The following is an 18,950-nucleotide window of genomic DNA, read 5'->3' as shown; positions in this document are numbered from 1 at the left end:
TGATTACTTCCCAGTACCATCCGCTGCTACTACTCTAATTCAAGTTGCCATCTTCTCTTGTCTAGATTACAATGGTACTCTTTTAATGAGTTATTCCTCTTTGCTGCTTACAGTCTCTTGTCTACACAGCAACCAGATGATCCTTTGTGTAGGTCACATCAGGTTATTCTCCTGCTCAGAATCCTCAGAAGCAACTGGCTTCCCATCGTACTTCAAAGTCCTTTCCCTGGCCTATAAGGCTCTAGATACCCAGCAACTTCTGCAAGTATCTCATTAGCTACCACCCTTCCCCTCTCACTCTACCACACTGACCTTCCTGATGGTCTTCAAACAAGCCAAGCATGTTTCTACTTCAGGAATTTTACACTTGCTTTTCCATCTGTCTAGGATCTAGTCATCCTTCGTGTTGTCATGTGACTGACTCCCTCCATTCAGGTCTCTGCTCAAATAGCACCTAAATTCACTATCCTCATTATGACAATTCTCCATAAAATAGCATCTGTCATTCCCCATCCTCTTACTCCTGTTTCATTTTTCCTCAGACACATCTTTCTTTCTTTCTTTCTTTCTTTACTGCCTGTCTCTCCCCAGTAGAATGTGAACTGCATGGGAACAGAATTCACTGTTGTATCTCCAGTGCCTACAACAGTGCCTAGTACATGGTAAGTACTCAACACATGTTTTTTGAATGAGTGAATGGATTTAGGCTAAGTGAAGCCTCCTGCTTATATCTCAAATCACTGAAGCGGAAATTTGTAATTGTTTTGAATGGTTGACTTTTAAAATTATATTTTCTCCTTCCAGAAGAGCAACATGTCATACTGTATATGTCATCCTCAAAACTGGGTTACTCTCCACCTCCTGAAAGCCAACAGCCCTTAAGAATTGCTGAGGAGAGAGTTTTAAGTTCTCACTGAGAAGCATAAGGACAAGAATATTTCCTTTCTATCCTTAACCTTGCCAGGATCTTCCTCTTTCAGGTTAGCTATGATATCCTATCTTCTCTGGTGACTCAGAAGTGTTAGAGCATGTTTTTTTTTTAAAGTCACTCTAAAAGTGACTTTTATATAGATACAAGGAGCAGAGCTAGTAGGTTTCTGAAATATGCATCACAATTAGCCCAACTAGCTTTTCAGGTGTTGTGTTTTATGATAAGCTTGCTTTGTTGCTGGAAGAAGGACTTGCTTCTTTTCTAAGCAGGTGTGGCCCATTTTCATAACTTGCTCCTACACGCATGTTAGCTCTTAGTGAAACTCCTGACAAAGTGGAAAATATTACAAACCACTAAAAGTACTTAGAATTAAAAATTATTGCTCAATGGCTTAAACATATTTAGCCATCCTAAAATCCTAAATCAAGGGGTGTGTGTGTGTGTGTGTGTGTGTGTGTGTGTGTGTGTATGTCTATATAAGCACATGCTAAAAAGTAGTTTAGAAATTGCTAGACACAGAAGTATTTGCATTTCCTTAGAAAATTCTCAGATTCGGCCGGGCGCGGTGGCTCACACCTATAATCCCAGCACTTTGGGAGGCCGAGGCAGGTGGATCATGAGGTCAAGAGATTGAGACCATCCTGGTCAACAAGGTGAAACCCCGTCTCTACTAAAAAATACAAAAATTAGCTGGGCATGGTGGCGCACACCTGTAGTCCCAGCTACTCGGGAGGCTGAGGCAGGAGAATTGCTTGAACCTGGGACGGGAGGCGGAGGTTGTGGTGAGCCAAGATCGCGCTATTGCACTCCAGCCTGGGTAACAAGAGCGAAACTCTGTTTCAAAAAAAAAAAAAACAAGTCGCAGGGGCCAAGATGGTGTGGATTTGGACTGCTTGCCTGTCACATTAGGGTTACAGAGAGCAGTTTCAACAGAAAGCCTAGGTATGGTTGAGGTATGCAGTTTTATAGGGCTTTTACCATGTCACAGTATTACACAGACTAAAGGACATCATCAGCTATTCAATTTGCTCAAATATGTCTACAGAGTGACTTTCTATGTATCATCCTTATGTAGGCAGTTATTGTCAGGCCTCCATGTGCAAGCCTGGACCCAGAAAGTCTGAAGGCCTGCCTGCCTTGGCTGATCATCTCCCTGGCCGCCACCCCACCCCCGCCTGCATTTGCCGTTATCCCCGATCACCCAGCGGGGCTTCGCCTGAAATTAAGCTTCTCTTCCCACCCTACCATCTTAACTGTTATTATGATAATGTGAATACTCTCACCCCACCCTGCCATCTTAACTCTTCTTGCTCTGTGAATATCCCTCTGCCCCACCCTACCATCTTAACTACTCTTAGGCCTTACCCCACCCACCATTGTAACTGAACTTATGGTAATGTATACTCCTTGCCCCTAACCCCACCACTATAACTGATCTTGCTCCATAACACCCCTGCCCTCTCCCCAAAAGATTTGCCCAAACCTATTAACACCAACTCCTATCCCACCGCCCTTTGCTGATGCCGTTTTTGGCCTCAGTCCACCTGTACCCAGGTGAATAAACAGCCATGTTGCTCACACAAAGCCTGCTTGGGGGTGGGGGGGTGTCTCTTCATTCAAAGCACGTGTTTTATTTTTATTTATTTATTTATTTATTTATTTTTAAAGACGGGGTTTCACCATGTTGGTCAGGCTGGTCTTGAACTCCTGACCTCAGGTGATCTGCCTGCCTTGGCCTCCAAAGTGCTTGGATTACAGGCGTGAGCCACCACGCCCAGCCAAAGCGCGTGTTTTAACAGTTATATGTGCCCTGGAAGTTTAAATCTATAAATATCCAGGTCTCCAAATTGGCCCAATAATATTAGTAGCTAATAGTTATTGATCACTTTTATGACATGTAATAATTCATTTAAAACTCATGATGGTCTCTGGAGGTAGCTGCTATTCTCATCATCTCCATTTTACAAATGAAGAAACTGAGCTATAGAGACATTAAATAATTTCCAATCCCATAGTCAGGAAGTAGTGGAGCTGAATTAGACCCAGCTGGTCTGACTTCAGAATTGCACTCACAATCCCCTTTGGCCCATAAGCATGATGAATTCTCCATCCTTTTACTTAAAAGAGTATTGATATCTAGTCAGCTACCATCTCGGGTGGGGATTGAGGGACAATGTTGAGAACTTAAGGATCATTGCCTTTGTGATACCAACAACTCAGTCTTCCTCTAATAGCAAGTTTGCCAGGTTTGATATCTCAGCAACTCTGAAACCTAGCACTGAAGCAATCAGTTCTTTAGAGAGGGAGGTATTTCGGCCAGGCACAGTGGTTCACACCTGTAATCCTAGCACTTTGGGAGGCCAAGGCAGCTGAATCACCTGAGATCAGAAGTTTGAGACCAGCCTGACCAACATGGCGAAACCCCATCTCTACTAAAAATATAAAAATCAGCCAGGTGTGGTGGTGGGTGTCTGTAATCCCACCTACTCCAGAGGCTGAGGCAGGAGAATAGCTTGAACCCGGGAGGCAAGGGTTGCAGTGAGCTGAGATCATGCCACTTCACTCCAGCCTGAGCATAAAAGAAAACTCTGTCTTGAAAGAGAGAGAGAGAGAGAGAGAGAGAGAGAGAGAGAGAGAGAGAAGGTAGTTCCTGGATCTCTTGCTCAAAATTTGGCTGTACACTTAGGCAGTACTCCAGATACCGGAGAGAAGGTAGGAATGGCTGAAGACCCATCAGTCAGCAATTTGCTAAAATAAAGCTTCACCATCTGAGATTCTCATTGGAAAGGCGGGTGAACTAGCCTAGCCTGTAAGAGTTTTATGGGGACAGAAGTTAGCAGAAGGAGTCTTTTACCCAGGGCAGTAGTAACACCACAATCAACAAAGCAAGAAGATCTGAGAGTCAGAATTTAGTGATAAGAGTCCTGGGCCTATACAACAGAGAAGAAAAATTTGCGTGGGTCCCAATATAAGGAAGAATAGAAGCAGAATGAGAAGTGGAAGTATAGAGCCTGGAAAACAGATGAGAGCCAGATATACTGGGTTCAATGCTAGATAAGAGGGTAATTCTTTGTGAATGCCAAAACAAAGTGGTTGCAGGCAGTTGTAACCTTTGTTTCCACGCCCTTTGTAAAGGGCATGTAGAAGAAACAGTTGCATTAAAGGGTTAGGGATTCTATGCCGTGGCAGGATTGTGAGTTTCCAGCATTGAGACAAATTGGTAACCAGATCTGCTGGACTAGAGCCCAGTCTGCAAAGCAGATAGAGTCCACTGTTGTGTAAACAGATTCTATCTTCCCATAGTTTCTGGAAACCAGATAGCCTTCATCTCACATTGTCACTCTATTCTAGAGAAATGAGGGTAAGGTGTTGGGCAGGGCAGGGTAAAGATGAATAGTTGGGTGTGGCACAGGTGGCTCCCTGTTATCAGTGGGTATGGTTTACTTCACATGGGGCACCTACACATGAAGCAGCGGTCAACAGAACTACTTTGTCCGTGGGCATGGTTGTCTACCTGCATTACTGGAGGGCTTTTCCTCTTCCCTACCAGGACAATCCTCCCAAGTTTTTTGAGTTTTTTCTGCCTAGTTTTGCAGCCCAGGTCAGTTGATCAGGAGGTATGCCCTTGTATTTAGTACATCTTGAGTCAGATGCAGCTAACAGCAGCTCTGCTAACGGAGTATTTGAATATTGGACTCAAATCATGATATGGAATCATTTGTAGACAGCTCATGAGCAAGCTATCAACATTCTGCTGTGCAGTGCACAGGGCAGATCATCCCCAACCTCTCCAACAGCCAAGATAAAAGATATGCCAGCCAGGTGCAGTGGCTCACACCTGTAATCCCAGCACTTTGGGAGGCCAAGACAGGTGGATCACGAGGTCAAGAGATCGAGACCATCCTGGCCAACATGGTGAAACCCCGTCTCTACGAAAATTACAAAAATTAGCCGGGCATTTGGCACATGCCTGTAGTCCCAGCTACTCGGGAGGCTGAGGTGTCAGAATCGCTTGAACCCGGAGGCAGAGGTTGCAGTGAGCCGAGACTGTGCCACTGTGCTCCAGAGCCTGGCAACAGAGCAAGACTTCGTCTCAAAAAAAAAAAAAGATATGCCCTTCTATGCATTCAGAGCTATATCATCATGTTGCACAAGGTCCCCTTGAAGAGTCGGTATAGCCTGTTAGACTCCAGGCAGGGCATATGAACATAGAACAAGTAACTCCTCCTATACTCAGTCAAAAGGCCACAACCTCCACATGGGCTTGACTCTGGAGCCTTACATTTGGGCAAGAACATTTAATCATCCCTTGAAGGGCCACCGGCTAGGATTGTTACCATGAAAGAATATGGGCAGGAGCTATTTAAGAGGATCCAAAATGATGTGCTGGAGGGCTCCAGGCTCATTTTATTGTGTCAGTCTTATTTAAAGGTATAAGTTTCACAAAGCAGTGACTAGTTCAGGGAAAAAGAAAAAAACAAAGGCATAAGGCTCAAACCTTTCACAGACCTCTAAGCAAATAATAAATATCATTTCTTTTTTCCTATAGTTTATTATATTTTTTACCTTTTTAAAATTAAACTTTTTAGTCCACCTGAGATTTTTTTCTGGTATGTTATATGAGGCATAAATCACATGGACACTTTTATATGGGGCACTGTCATGTGCAGGATGACAAATACCTGTTGTATTTATTCATTCAGTCATCTATTACTAGTTTAAGTCACATTGTTAGGGACCAGAGATGATAAACATCACAAAGAATGTACTCCTTAATCGGTAACAACTTATTGTCCATTTAAGGAGATCAGAGGTATAAATTACTGTATATACAAAGCAGCATGTAAAAAGTGCCATGTGAGTGATGTGAACAAGAAAAAATACAAAATACAACGATTGTTTTTATTTTTCCCTGAGGGCTTATTAGAGAAATAGCAGTAGATTCCTTCTGCCTGGAATGAGTTTTCCCAGAAGGTGACTTAAGATGGACCTACAGGGATAGGTAGCAATCTTAATCATAACTTGTTGGATACAATGAACAGAAATCCTCTTGTATCATCTCAGTTTGAAAAGGGAGCTCTCCACTAATCTTGCTTCTAAGAATCTATTCTAAAGCCAGGTGCAGCAGCTCACGCCTGTAATCCCAACACTTTTGGGAGGCTGAGGTGGGTGGATCACGAGGTCAGGAGTTTGAGACTGGCCTGGCCAACATAGTGAAACTCCATCTCTAAGAAAAAAAAAAGAATCTATTCTAAAAGTAGACTGGCTGAAATATATAATGACCTATGCACATAGCTATTTATTATGGCATTACTTGTAATAGCAAAAGACTGAGAACAATCCGAATGTTATCAATGTGGGACTAGTTTAAAAAACTATGATACATCCACATGATGGAGGACTGTGCATCAATAAAAAGAAAAGAGATGGCTGGGCGTGGTGGCTCACACTTGTAATCCCAGCACTTTGGGAGGCCAAGGTGGGTGGATCACGAGGTCTAGAGATCGAGACCATCCTGGTCAACATGGTGAAACCCCGTCTCTACTAAAAGTACAAAAAATTAGCTGGGCATGGTGGCATGTGCCTGTAATCTTAGCTACTCAGGAGGCTGAGGCAGGAGAATTGCCTGAACCCAGGAGGCGGAGGTTGTGGTGAGCCGAGATCGTACCATTGCACTCCAGCCTGGGTAACAAGAGCAAAACTCCGTCTCAAAAAAAAAAAAAAAAAAGAAAGAAAGAAAAGAGATGAAGATCTCCATGTATCTCCAGGATAACTGGTTCAGAATAGTGCTTAGAGTATACACCTTTAGCACAAGAATCCGAAAAGTATATATATGAAAATATATATATACATTTTCATATCCTTTCCGGATATGAAATATATATATATATAAATATATGCTTATGTTTGTAAAAAGATACAATGGAAAGATAAACCCAAAATCAATAAAAATGTTAAACAAATGGAGAAGGAGGGAATGGAGTGAAGGGCGTAGAAATAGTGCTATGAAGAAAAAAATACATCGAGAAAGGAGGATAGGGAGTATGTTTGGGGGCAGAATTACAACTTTATTAACTTATTTATTTTATTTTATTTTTTAAGACGAGGTTTCACCATGTTGGTCAGGCTGGTCTTGAACTCCCGACCTCAGGTGATCCACCCGCCTTGGCCTCCAAAGTGCTTGGATTACAGGTGTGAGCCACCACGCCTGGCCTATTAACTTATTTTGAAACAAAGTCTTGCTCTGCACCCAGGCTGGAGTGCAAGGAGCAATCTTGGCTCACTGCAATCTCTGCTTACTGTAATCTCTGCCTCCTGCGCTCAAGCAATTCTCCCACCTCAGCCTCCTGAGTAGCTGGGACCACAGGCGCACGCCACCACACCCTGCTAATTTTTGTATTTTTTGTAGAGATGGAGTTTTGCTGTGTTGCTCAGGCTGGTCTCCAACTCCTGGACTCAAGTGATCTGCCTGCCTTGGTCTCTCAAAAGTGTTGGGATGACAGACATGAGCCACTGCTCCTGGCTGGGATTGCAATTTTATTTTATTTTATAAGAGGGAGTCTCTCTGTGTCACGCAGGCTGGAGTGCTATGGCACTATCTCGGCTCACTGCAACCTCTGCCTTCCAGGTTCAAGTGATTCTCCTGCCTCAGCCTCCCAAGCAACTGAGATTACAGGTACCCTCCACCACACTCAGCTAATTTTTGTATTTTTGCAGAGACAGGGTTTCACCATGTTGGCCAGGCTGGTCTCGAACTCTTGACCGCAAGAAACCCACCCACCTTGGGCTCCCAAAGTGCTGGAATTACAGGTGTGAGCCACCAGGCCCAGCCTGGATTGCAATTTTAAACAGGGTGCTCAGCGCAGGCCTTGCCTACAAGATGATGTTTGAACGGAACTCTGAAGAAGGGCGAGGGAGTCAATCAGGCAGGAAACTGCAGATGAGTATACCAAGCAGAAGAGCAAGTACAAAGGCCCCGAGGCAATAATGTAGCCAGCTTCATGAAGAACAAGGTTAATGGCTAAACTGGAATGAGTGTCAAAGAGCGTGGTGGAAGATGAAGTCAGAGAGATGGAGGAAAGATTCCTTGCAGCCTGTAGTCAGTTGTGAAGGCTGACTTTTACTCCGTGTGACACAAGAAGACAAGGCAGGATTTGAGCCAAGGATTGACAGGACCCGACTTATCTTTTGACAAGATCCCTCTCTCTGTTTCTTGCATGTGTGCCATTTGCCCCATTCCCCCTTGTTCTATCTCAGAACCTCTGCTTACTCATGACTTCTGTGTTCTCTAACATCAGCCTACATGTGGCGTTGGGTTTGGTGTTGTAACAACTGGTGACATTTCAGTTCATGTGCCTACTGTGACCTAATCACTTAGTCTCTCAGTGTCCCAATTCCAGATTCTTGGATGACATAATGTTAGACTCACATATTATTAGACTAACTAATATTAGTCCACCATGGTACAGCATGCTGAGGCTGGAGTCAGAAGTGAGCAGAATCCTATACTATTTCCAAAAAGGAATATGGGCAGAGAGGCAATGGTTACCACGTCAGCTTCATCAAGTACTTCAAATATTTTGGGTTTTCAATAAATGAATACATAAGTTAATAAATCTAGCATATTTAGTAAACAACTTATAATCCTACCCTACTGCTATAGTGCTCAGTAACCACTTAAGAATAATGATAATAATAGATGACTTTCTACTAAATGATGGCTTTATACTGAAATAGCCTTCTAAAACTATCTGTGGTGAGAACTAGTTTTCTTATTTTTATTTCAAATATCAAACTATAGGAGAATATTTTTGCAAAATATGCTAAAAATGAATTCCTTGACAAATTAAATTTTAGAAAGATATATAAAATTGAAAAAATGATTTTTTATTATTAGATTCAATAGACAGAAAATGGCTATGTCAAATTGTCTAGGCTGGGATTTTTTTGAGGGAGTCTCTCTGCGTCACCCAGGCTCGAGTGCTATGGCATGATCTTGGCTCACTGCAACTTCTACCTCCCGGGTACAAGTGATTCTCCTGCCTCAGCCTCCCAAGCAACTGAGATTACAGGTGCCCACCACCACACCTGGCTAATTTTTGTATTTTTGTAGAGATGGGGTTTCACCATGACTAAGCATTTCTTTTTTTTTTTTTTTTTTTTTTTTTTTGAGACGGAGTTTCGCTCTTGATACCCAGGCTGGAGTGCAATGGCGCGATCTCGGCTCACCGCAACCTCCGCCTCCTGGGTTCAGACAATTCTCTTGCCTCAGCCTCCTGAGTAGCTGGGATTACAGGCACGCGCCACCGTGCCCAGCTAATTTTTTTTTTTTGTATTAGTAGAGACGGGGTTTCACCATGTTGACCAGGATGGTCTTGATCTCTTGACCTCGTGATCCACCCGCCTCGGCCTCCCAAAGTGCTGGGATTACAGGCTTGAGCCACCGCGCCCGGCCGACTAAGCATTTCTAAATGCTTAGTCTCAGTTTCTATACTTATCACACACCGGTAACAAACAGTTCCACACTTTAAATAGCACTGTACTAAAACTCACTTATTAAGTAGTAAATTTTATAATAATGATGGTCAATTAATGACATTTAATACTCTGAATGAACATATTAAAGAATGTGAAGTTGTTTTGTTGTTGTTTTACTTCTCTGATTTTTCTCATTAGATAAGCTAGTGCCTTGCATGTAAATTTTTTTTTTTTTTGAGACGGAGTTTCGTTCTTGTTACCCAGGCTGGAGTGCAATGGCGCGATCTTGGCTCACCGCAACGTCTGCCTCCTGGGTTCAGGCAATTCTCCTACCTCAGCCTCCTGAGTAGCTGGGATTACAGGCATGCGCCACCATGCCCAGCTAATTTTTTGTATTTTTAGTAGAGACGGGGTTTCACCATGTTGACCAGGATGGTCTCGATCTCTTGACCTCGTGATCCACCCGCCTTGGCCTCCCAAAGTGCTGGGATTACAGGCATGAGCCACCGCGCCCGGCCCTTGCATGTAAATTTTAATGCATATTTGTTATTGAAATATTTCTCTAGCTTAAGAACATATTTTCTCACATGAAAAACAGTGTGTAATTTGTTCCACTTAGATTTGCTGGTAGATTAACTCTACTGCTAAATATGACTGAAATCATTTCATTTTTCTCTTGGGTTAGAAATGGGAGAAACAGGGAAAAAAACAGGGATTATCTTTCAGAGACAAAGCATTAACACTGACTTAGAGGAAAGGAAGCTTCTAAATACTCATCCTTTACTGAGATCTAAAATCCTGGTTTTATAATTGATTTGAGGATCATTTTCATAATTTATCAACTATTTAAGTGTTTAATTGCGCTGCTAAATTTTCTATATAGTGAGTTAAACTAATTCAAGCCAATATTTTATGGCTTCAACAACTTAAGACAAATAACATATCAGCAAGTTGTTTGCCCTCAAGCGGGAAAAACATCAAACAACACCCTACTTTCCCCTTTGCTACAACATCTCTTTAAGGAACAGAAACAGAAAATTAAAAATGAGAGACCATTAACAACATTATTTCAAATTCATCATTTGAATACAATAAATAAATCACTGGTTTATTTCCAGGCTACCATTCTACAACAATCAGTCAGAGAGAAATTATAGAGTAAGTTTATTCTGGTAGCAGTAAGCCTTGACTAGTGATTCATCTCCTAAGACTCTATGACTTCATCATCCATGGAACTGTGGCTAACCGGAATTTCAAAACCATGTATAAATATAATAAAAATACCTGAAATGGTTAGCAAGAGTTATCAGGGTATTCAATCCCCTTAGTTCTGCCTTAGAATTTTTAAAAAGTATCTGTAAGTGTTCCAACTTTTTTTTCATTCATACAGAATCAGAATACTTCAGATTTCCTCAAGCAGGAAAAACATCAGACAATACCCTACTTTCCCCTTTGCTACAATATTTCTTTAAGAAACAGAAACAGAAAATAAAAATGAGAGTCCATAAAAAAAATTATTTCAAATTCATCATTGCCAGGAATTTAAATTGTTCCCATTCATACAGATTGTTGTGAAAACACATTAATATTGTTTTATTATTATTATTATACTTTAAGTTCTGGGGTACATGTGCAGATCATGCGGAATTGTTACATAGGTATACACACACCATGGTGGTTTGCTGCATCCATCCCCCGTTATTTACATTAGGTATTTCTCTTAATGTTATCCCTCCCCAATGCTGCCAACTCCTGCTATCCCTCCCCTAACCCTTCCACCCCCAAACAGGCCCCAGTGTGTGATGCTCCCCTCCCTGTGTCCATGTGTTCTCATTGTTCAGCACTCACTTATGAGTGAGATCATGTGGTGTTTGGTTTTCTGTTCTTGTGTCAGTTTGCTGAGAATGATGGTTTCCAGCTTCATCCATGTCCCTGCAAAGGAAACGAACTCATCCTTTTTCATGGTTGCATAGTATTCCATGATGTATAAAAAGCACATTAATATTGTTCTCAAAACTGCCTTTTAGAGATATCAATGTTTTTCTTTAAAAAAAAATCTAATGGTAAAGGTTTTTTAAACTATGGATTAATAAATACTCCCTGAATTCATTTGTAACAAGAGCTAAACTTATTGCCTTAGCCACTATAGAAGGTACAACAGCTCCATAGATGTATCTATGGTGGATGTCTACAGTTTTTTTCTGCTTAGCTCTTCCTCTTCCTCCACACCTGCTTGTTAACAGGGAGACATTTCTCCATGGATCTCTTGCATTTCTGCATATCTTGTGATGTGGCACTGGCCACTCTTGTTCTGCAATATCATTTCAGCGATGTTTACACAGCAAATAGTCTTGGAACAGAGATAATTTCTCCCTGTGGAGCAAAGAGCAGATTTGTTTACTATCCAATATAAAGATAAAGGTAATGTTTCCCTTCTGAGCAAAGGTCAGCTACTTACTGACCATTATAAAGATTTGGGTTCCCTAAACTTAGAGTTTCTCACTGGTAACACAACCTACTGGGTGTATAAGCTCCACCTGGCTTTCTTCATGTCTCCCTGTGGGAACCAGTGCAAATGCTGATACTCTGGCTGAAGAGGGAGACCCAGGCATCTCAGATCAACTTCCCCTTTTTCCTAAGACTGTAAACTTCTCCTTTTCATTCTTAAGACTGTAAACCGAAGCCCTTTTCATATGTAATTCCTGAGACTGTAAACTGAGATCCTTTTCATACGTAATTCCTGAGACTGTAAACTGAGACCTTTTTCATATGTTAAGCTATAAACCTAAGATTCTTCCATGTGTAACATCTAAAGTATAAGCCTATACAAAGATGGAAGCTTCCTTTGTTAGGGGAGCTTGGCTGTTAGGCAACTATGCCACGTTGCTCCCAGCCGAATAAACTCCTTCCTCCTGTATTCAGTGTCCGAGAGATCCGTTTCCTGTGGCTGCTCCTGCTACATGGCTACTATTGCTATGAGTGATATACTGTTCTTTGTCTCTAATGCAGGAATCTTGTGTCTTCTGCCAGAATCCATGAAACAGGCAGGCTAACTTGATAGCTTGCAAGTAGGGCAAAATCCTTGAGTTCTCTACCTTACACTAATTCCTGCTTTGAGTTCTTTCCTAAGACATACCTATGCCTTTGCCCTTCAGCTTCTTGGGAGAACCGTGTGTCTGCATATTAAAGTCTGTCTTGGCCAAGCGCGGTGGCTCACGCTTGTAATCCCAGCCCTTTGGAAGGCTAAGGCGGGCAGATCACACTGCCAGGAGATTGAGACCATCCTGGCCAACATGGTGAAACCCCATTTCTACTAAAATACAACAATTAGTCAGGCGTGGTGGCGCATGCCTGTAGTCCCAGCTACTCAGGAGGCTGAGGCAGGAGAATCACTTGAACCTGGGAGGTGGAGGGTGCAGTGAGCCCAGATTGCACCACTGCTCTCCTGCCTGGGTGACAGAGTGAGACTCTGTCTAAAAAAAAAAAGTTTCTCTCTTTTTTTTTTTAGGCTTAGGGTGGTGTTCTGTTACTTATAATCAAAACTGTCTTGATATGACCAACAAAATAGGTTTCTTTCTGAAAATCGGACAATAGGGGAAAATATCTGTGTGATTTTCTAAGTGTCCTCATTCAACAAACATTTGCTGAGCAGCTACAGCACTCCAAGTATTATGGCAGATGCTAGAGCTACAACAGTGAACAGCACATGGTTCATAGAATTTCAGTTTTTGTAAGGGAAGTGGCCTAAACAATATGTATACCAACACATATAGCTGCAAATTATGAGAAGTGCTATGAAGAAAACAAATGAGGAATGAAGGCAGAGAGCAAAGAGGAAGTTCCTTAGACAGAATGAGTAGGGAAGATGACTTTGAGGGAGTAGCATTTAAGCTGAAGTTTGAAGGATGAGAAGGTGAAGGATTGGTACAAATTGAAGAAACAGTGGATGCCAAACCCTTGAGATGGAAAAAGCTTAGGGAATTGTGAAGATTAAGAGAAGAACAAGCATAAGTAAATACAGTAGGTAAAGGGAAGAATGCCAGTTGGTACTGTGGGAATTAAGTGGGAGCCAGATTATTCAGGGCCTTACAGACCAAGGTGAAGAGTTTGGATTTATTCTGTGTACCATGAGAAGCTGTTGAAGAGTTTTAAGCACTTGAGTGACAGGACCCAATTTGCAATGAGTTTTGCTTTTGTGTGGAGGATGGATTGGAGGAAAGCAAAAGTGGAAGTAGAGAGGCCAGTGAAAAGATTGTTGCTTCATCCAGGAGAGAGATGATGGTGGCCAAGAACAGGTGGTGGCAGTGGTGAAACAGGAGAGTTCCCTGATCCCCATTGCAGAATGTGTGACAGGGGTGTGGCTTACCCGTTTGGTCTCCACCACTGCTCAAACCCCTGACAAGAGGGGGAACATGCATACAGGCAGGTACAGGAGCAAGGGCAAGTGCTTTGGGCTCCAGCCACATGGTAGTGTCTAGGGGTGGGCACCTGGGGCTCCACTGTTATGACGCTTTTTTTTTTTTTTTTAATATGGAACGCTTCATGAATTTTCATGTCATCCTTGCGCAGGGGCCACACTAATCTTCTCCGTATCGTTCCAATTTTAGTATATGTGCTGCCGAAGCGAGCACTACAATGCTTTTTTAGCCTAACCATCTTCAGACAGTTTAAATGTTAACCAACTCAATAGATCTTCCATTTTGCAAGAAGAGAACCAGTATGACAGCTTCCTATATCCCAAGCTCTTGCCCAACATCCCAGAAGAATTGGGTCACATGTGGACTTGAAGAAAGAATGCAGGGTTTTATTGAGTGGTGGAGGTGGTTCTCAGTGGGATGGATGGTGAGTTGGAAGAGGAATGGAGTGGGAAGATGATCTTCCCTTAGAGTTTTGGCCATCCAGTGGCCAAACTCCTCTCTGACTGCCCCTAGCTGAACTCCTCTTGGTGTTGAGATGTTCCTTCTCTTCTCTCTTTCTCTGCCGTGCCATTCGTCTGCTTGTCTCCTCATCTGCCCATCTCCTCATGGTGGCCATCAGGGGGAGTGGTGGGGTGGAAGAGATTTAAGACTGAAGAAATCAAGAGTGCCATTTGGGGCTTTGTTTAGTTTGATCTTTCTGTGCAAGAGTAGACATCGATTTGGCCATTGGAGATGGCAGCCTAGAGTTAGGTAAAATATTTAAGTTGGAGATATAAATTTGGGAGTCATCAATATTTGTATGATACATGGTTCCAGAATCGCAATCTCCAGGCTTCTTCCAGTTCACTCTCTCAGGCTTGGTGCTCACCCTCCCCAAGTCAGGGCATACAGGAACTTCTGAATCTCCTGTGAACCACACATAGGGTGTGAAGAAGTAGGAGCACCATCTCAAGGTTTCTCTCAGAGTATAGTATACCACCGTTATTATTATTTTTAATTGTGGCAATTCCATGTTGGTGTCTTACTCCAAGGTGGCCTTCTCACAGATACCCTGACAGAAAGGAGTTTCTACTGACATAGGGAGTAGGATTCTGGGTTCTTTCTCAGGATCATATCCTTCCGTGTTCAAGCCTGTAAATGGAAATAATATTCCCTTCCCACCCAAGCATAAATGTTTATTCTATTTCTTTTTTTTTCGCATATAGTCTGAACACATGTTTATTCTATTTCTGAGACTATTTTTCTTTCTTTGTTTGTTTTTTTTGAGACAGAGTCTTGCACTGTTGCCATGGCTGGAGTTTAGTGGCGTGAACTTGACTCAATGAAACATTAACCTCCTGGGGTCAAGTTATTACCCACTTCAGCCTCCCAAGTAGCTGGGACCACAAGCGCCTGCCACCACACCTGGCTAATTTTTGAATATTTTTGGTAGAGATGGGGTTTCACTATGCTGCCAAGGCTGGACTCAAACTCCTTGCCTCAAGTGAGCCGCCCACCTTGGCCTCCCCAAATGCTGAGATTATAGGTGTGAGTCACTGTGCCTGGCCAAGACTGCTTTTTAAAACAGCTTTATTGACATATACTATATACTATAATATTCACCCTTTTAGATGTACAATTCAATTAGTTTGAGTAAATATACAAAGTTCTGTAATCAACACAATCACTAAATTATAAAATATGTCTGTCGCTCCACCAAATTCTTCATGCTCATTTGCAGTTTTCCCAAGCCCTAGGCAACCACTAATCTACTCTTTGCTTCTCCAGGTTTGCCTTCTCTAAACATTTTCATACAAATAGAATCATACAATATGTGGTCTTTTGTGTCTAGCTCCGTTCGCTGAGCATGATTTTGAATTTCACTGAAGTTGTAACATATATCAGCATCTCATTCCTATTTTATTGCTGAATTATATTCCATTGTATGGATATACCACATCGTGTTTATCCTTTCTCCTGTTGGTGGCTATTTGGGTTGATTCCATCTTTTGGCTATTATGAAGAATGCTACAAAAATAACATTTTCATTCACCAATCTCACTCAGTTGTTGGAAGAATTACTTAATTTGGATTGTGGGATAAGATGGTGGAATCTGGAGTTTTTCCTCTAGTTTCTAATTTCTCACAAATTTGGTTACACTGTATTTATAGGTTTAAGAATAAATTTCATTCATTTGATTTACATTTTATCATTAAAATAGGCCGAGTACAGTGGCTGACACATGTAATCCCAGCACTTTGGGAGGCCAAGGCAGGTGGATCATTTGAGGTCAGGAGTTACCAGCCTGACCAACGTGGTGAAACCCTGTCTTTAATAAAAATACAAAAAAGAGGCCGGGCATGGTGGCTCATGCCTGTAATCTAAGCACTTTGGAGGCCAAGGTGGGCAGATCACCTGAGGTCGGGAGTTCAAGACCAGCCTGACCAATATGGTGAAACCCCATCTTTAGAATAAAAAATAAAAATAAATAAATTAAAAAAATAAAAATACAAAAAATTAGCTGGGTGTGGTGGTGCATACCTGTAATCTCAGCTACCCGGGAGGCTGAGGCAGGAGAATCACTTGAACCCAGAAGGCGGAGGTTGCAGTGAGTGGCGATAGCGCCACTGAACTCCAGCCTGGGTGACAGAGTGAAACTCCGTCTCAAAAAAATAAAAATAAAAATAAATAAAAACTTTTTTTGAGACGGAGTTTCACTCTTGTCACCTAGGCTGTAGTGCAGTGGCACTATCTCGGCTCACTGCAACCTCCACCTCCCGGGTTCAAGCAATTCTCCTGCCTCAGCCTCTCAAGTAGCTGGGATTACAGGCGTGTGCCAGCACGCCTGGCTAATTTTTGTATTTTTAGCAGAGATGAGGTTTCACCATGTTGGCCAAGCTGGTCTCGAACTCCTGACCTCAGGTGATTTCCCAAGGTGCTGGGATCATGCCACCATGCCTGGCCCATAAATTTTATCATAAAATAGTTCAGCCATACACAAAGGCATAAAAAGAATAACAACAAACCACCATGTACAGCTCAAGAAATATTTCTTTTTCCAGGAGATAACCACTATCATGAATTTGTGTTTATCATTCTCATTCATTTATTTGTATGTACTTTTACCAACATGTACATATTCTTAAAATAAAAATAATGGTGCTGTGTAATCCTCTTGTACTTTAGTACTAACTTATTGTAATTTTCACAATAACCATAAGATGTGGAAAATATTATCCTCATTTTGCAGATAAGAAAATGGAGGCCAATCAGGGTTACAGACTTGCTCAGGTGTTGCTGTTAGTAAATAGTGGAGGCAGATTTGAACCAAGGGAGTCTGACACCAGCACATCTGCATGACTATGCCACATTGTTTCAAATGCTGTTATACTATTATTGGTATTCTTATGCAATCTTCTTTCTCTCTCTGCATTATGTTTTCAAGATTCACCCATGCTGATATATATATAGCCTCAGCTCATTCCTTTTCACTACTGTATGGTATACTATTCAATAAATAGACCACAATTAATTTGTTCATTCTTCTATTAATAGAAGACATAACCAACAGTGTTGCAAGTACATAATTGTACATGTCTCCTTGTGCATATATGCAAGAGTTTCCCCAGGATATATACTATACCTACAGGTACAATTTTTGGGTTACATGTGTATCTTCAAATTAACTAGATATCCCCAAGTATTCTCCAAAAATGGTTACCATTTTATTTTCAGGAAATAAGTTTGTAAAAAATTCTGCTGTCATAGTTACCATATATAAAATAATCAGGGTGTGGGGATTTGGGGAGAGATAGCATGGGGAGAAATGCCAGATATAGGTGATGGGGAGGAAGGCAGCACATCACACTGCCATGTGTGTACCTATGCAACAAGCTTGCATGTTCTTCACATGTACCCCAAAACCTAAAATGCAATTAGAAAAAATAAAATAATAAAATAATCAGATACTACAATAAAAGAGAAGAAAATGTCAATAAAAGTGACAAAAAATAGAAGCTAAACTAGAATAGCAAAGTAATCCAAATCTGACATTTGTAAATTCTCTCCTTTAAGTATATGCAACAGAGGTGAAACACAGCATTTCTCTATTTTCAACTTTCCCTTCCTTCTAAGCAATATTCAAAGCTCAGACCTTCCCTAAAGAGTATGGATGTGGATGTGATAGATTACTACAGATATTAAAATCTCTGAATTGAACATGAATCATGTTAAGGTGGATTTCCCTCACATTTCCATGTTTCATTTGAGCCCCTCCTCTTCAAGCATTGCCATAGGTTTCTTCTCTACCAGCTTGAAATTTGCTATTTAATTTTCATTCACAATTATGGAGTACTAAAGATCTGAAATACTGTGTTTCATATAGAGATGTAAATACAATGTAGAGATATAGTTATAGATCTTCAGTAAATTTTCTCAGCAAAGACCCCTGATAGGCTGGGCACGGTGGCTCATCCCTGTAATCCCACCACTTTGGGAGGCCAAGGCAGCAGATCACTTGAGGTCAGGAGGTTGAGATCAGCCTGGCCAACATGGTGAAACTCCATCTCTACTAAAAGCACAAAAAATTAGCCAGGTGTGGTGGTTCATGCCTGTAATCCTAGCTTCTTGGGAGGCTGAGGCTGGAGGATCGCTTGAACCTGGGAGGCAGAGGTTGCAGTGAGCCAAGATCACACCATTGCACTCCAGCCTGGGTGATAGGGTGAGACTCTGTCTCAAAAAAAAAAAAAAAGAAAAAAGAAAAAGAAAAAAAAAGACCTATGATAAAGTTGTAAGAAAACAACAAATTTGGCATGGGTGATTTTAGTACAATTGTTTGATTTTAGATGTATCCAGCCAGTAACAAATCTAACTGCATTTTAAGAAAAAAATATAAGCAAATTTTGGAAGGTAAATATTCTTTTTGAAATATTTTACATTATGATTTCTTTCTTTTTTTTTTTTGAGACAGAGTTTTTGCTCTTGTCACCCAGACTGGAGTGCAATGGCGCGATCTCGGCTCACTGCAACCTCCGCCTCCTGGGTTCAGGCAATTCTCCTGCCTCAGCCTCCTGAGTAGCTGGGATTACAGGCACGCGCCACCATGCCCAGCTAATTTTTTGTATTTTTAGTAGAGACGGGGTTT

At 41.6% G+C, this 18,950-nt stretch overlaps 1 non-coding gene across 1 annotated transcript; it reads right to left on the bottom strand.

Moving 5' to 3' along the window:
- Positions 1-13,933: 13,933 nt before the first annotated feature.
- LOC135271974 (U6 spliceosomal RNA) lies at positions 13,934-14,040 on the bottom strand. The gene has a single exon (XR_010340100.1). It is a non-coding gene; the product is annotated as a U6 spliceosomal RNA (small nuclear RNA).
- Between the last annotated feature and the right edge of the window lie 4,910 nt (positions 14,041-18,950).

This window comes from Aotus nancymaae, unplaced genomic scaffold, assembly GCF_030222135.1.
Source record: "Aotus nancymaae isolate 86718 unplaced genomic scaffold, 86718_ANA_hifiasm-v0.15.2.pri h1tg000006l, whole genome shotgun sequence".
NCBI classification, from domain to species: domain Eukaryota; kingdom Metazoa; phylum Chordata; class Mammalia; order Primates; family Aotidae; genus Aotus; species Aotus nancymaae.
This window is presented reverse-complemented; position numbering and strand designations above follow the sequence as displayed.